We start from the raw sequence: 2,701 nt of genomic DNA, 5'->3' as shown, positions 1-2,701 counted from the left end.
GAGGGGAGTTTGAATTGCAAATATATCTTTTTAAAAATTCCTAAAATAAACTCAAGTTTTAACTCAAGAATGATGTTGGTTAAGAAAACAGAAAACAGAGAACGTTCTTGGTTAGCTTACAAAACAGAAAATCAGTTTGTGTTTTATCTTAGTTAATCAATCAAGCTTAATAAATAAAGAGATAAGATAGAGAATACCACACAAAGATATATCCTGGTTCACCTTGTGTTTTGATAGAATCTGAGATTTCTCAACTCTTGTTTGAGATTCGATTCTTTACAAAGAAATCAATAGTAATCACACAATCTGAAGTTGGAATTTAGAACTGCTTCTTTTTGAAAATTGAGAACTTCAAGTATGTGAATGTGAATGATTATGGGAATTGACAGCACTTGAATTTCTTTTTATATTTCTGGATATTGGTCTTCCTTTTATAGGCGTTTAGAAGCAATTAATAAGGGTCAAAAAGAGCTGTTGGTAGTGCTCTATTACTTTTGACCAAAACCAATATATGAGAATAAAAATAATCCAGCATTTGAATAAGTTAAAACTGATTTGACTGAGTCTGTTACAACCTTGCTTAATCAGTTTTTTCTTCTAGTTTAACGGCCTTTGAAGCTTCTCACTTAATCTTTGATGCTACATCTTCGATCTGGAGCCTTGAATCTAGCCAAAATAGTTTGGAGAAAGATTATAAGCTATTGCAGAAGTAAACATAGCATTGCTTTAATTCTGCAGAAAACGGAGATTGATTATCAATCTTGATCTGTCAAATTGATCTTTCTGGAGATTTGATGATCAATCTGGAGTTCTTGTTTTGATCTTTCTGGATGTCTTCGTAATATCTTAACATATTTCAAGGTTGATCGAACTTTCTTGACAGTTTGATTTAAGTGGTTTCAAACTGTTTCAACTGGGATGAATTCAATTTGTTCCTTGCCATATAGTGATGATATTGGTATAAAATTTAGAGGCAAAGGCTTTGTTAAACTGGTGGAGATTGATTGGTCAAGATGCTGTGACAATCAATCTTGAATCTGGAGATCGTTCTCCGTTTTGTCCAGAATGATCTTGTTTCAGTTTTGAGTTGTTTTTCTTTGCTTTGCTTGATTTTGTTCTTTAATTAAATTCACTCAAAAACACAAGTTAAATTAACATAACATTTTAAAATCATAATTAACTATCTTAATTAATCTTTGTTTATTTTTATCAAAACTTTAAATGTAGAGTTTGTCTCAACAATATTTACGTACATCTCTATGATTAAAAAACCAACAACAAAAGCATAACTCCTACAACAAACTTAAATTTTTATTAATTCACTCTAGATAATTCGTTACATATAAATGCATCACAATATTTTATTTACATTTTAATTATTAAAATGTAACCACCACCTTAAATGACCACAAAATATATAAAAACGTAATAATCACAACTTAAAAACCAATAATCAATTATAAGAAGACAATCTAATTAAGGTTAAACCAAATTAAATAAATAAATATTGAAAAAAAATATTTGAATAAATATTAACAATATAGTTGATAAAACGATCAACCACTTTTAAATATTTATTTAGACATTAAAAATAGTGAATATACAACTTTTCTATTTTATTATTATTATTATTATTATTATTATTATTATTATTATTATTATTATTATTATTATTATTATTATTAATGTATCGTCACATATATTTACCATAACAAATAACAATTAATCAATCTAATAAAAACATTTGTGTTTTCTTTCTCTTATTAGCTATCAATGCATATATTTACCGTGAGTATTATTTCAAAATATTTTAATATGTGTAGAAAAAGTGTTAAAATTTTAATTTTTTTTACATAACTCATATACTTTAATAAAAATACGGTTTATAATTATCAATTATATGGTTTATTATGGTTAATATTTTATATCCAAATTTGATATTGTAAACAAAGTTAAAATCTAACTTAGTAAAATAGTTATTAAGTCAATTTTGTTTAATAATAATTTTTTCATCCCTAAAAAAATTGTTAATTTTTTTATGATTACACTTTTGCATGACATTGTTTTTAATTTTTTTTTTTAAGAATAAAAATACTCAATTTATTACACACTACACACATTAATATATATTACTAATTTTTTTATAATTACACTTTTGCACGACATTGTTTTTAAAAAAAATTAAAAATAAAAATACTCAATTAATTACGCAATACATACATTAATATATATATATCACTTTATAAAAAACAAATATTAAATTCGCGCAAAGCGCGGGTAATATTCTAGTTTTTAATTTAAAACGAGACTTCTACTATATATGACACGGTTCTAACTATGATTCAATCCAATTGTGTTATTGAAGAACGAAGAATATACGGTAATGAAGAATACCTTCCTTCAATTGCAATTGATTTGGGAGAGAGTAAATTTCCGTGTCCATACATTCGACCATTTCACCGATCAACAATAGCTCCATTGTTACCCGTTGGAAAAAATATCAGAGATAATTATCTAAATAATGTGGGATATTTTTTTCTTTCACCTGTGCATAAATTGCCAAACAAAAAAATAAAATTCCAAGAGTAATAATAATTGAAAGAAAATAAAATATGAGACAACATAATTTTTTAACGTGGAAAACTTCTCTCAAATTGAGAGATTAAAAACTCACCTAGTCTAGTAAAACTTCCACTATAAT

This window comes from Cicer arietinum, chromosome 5, assembly GCF_000331145.2.
Source record: "Cicer arietinum cultivar CDC Frontier isolate Library 1 chromosome 5, Cicar.CDCFrontier_v2.0, whole genome shotgun sequence".
NCBI classification, from domain to species: domain Eukaryota; kingdom Viridiplantae; phylum Streptophyta; class Magnoliopsida; order Fabales; family Fabaceae; genus Cicer; species Cicer arietinum.
This window is presented reverse-complemented; position numbering follows the sequence as displayed.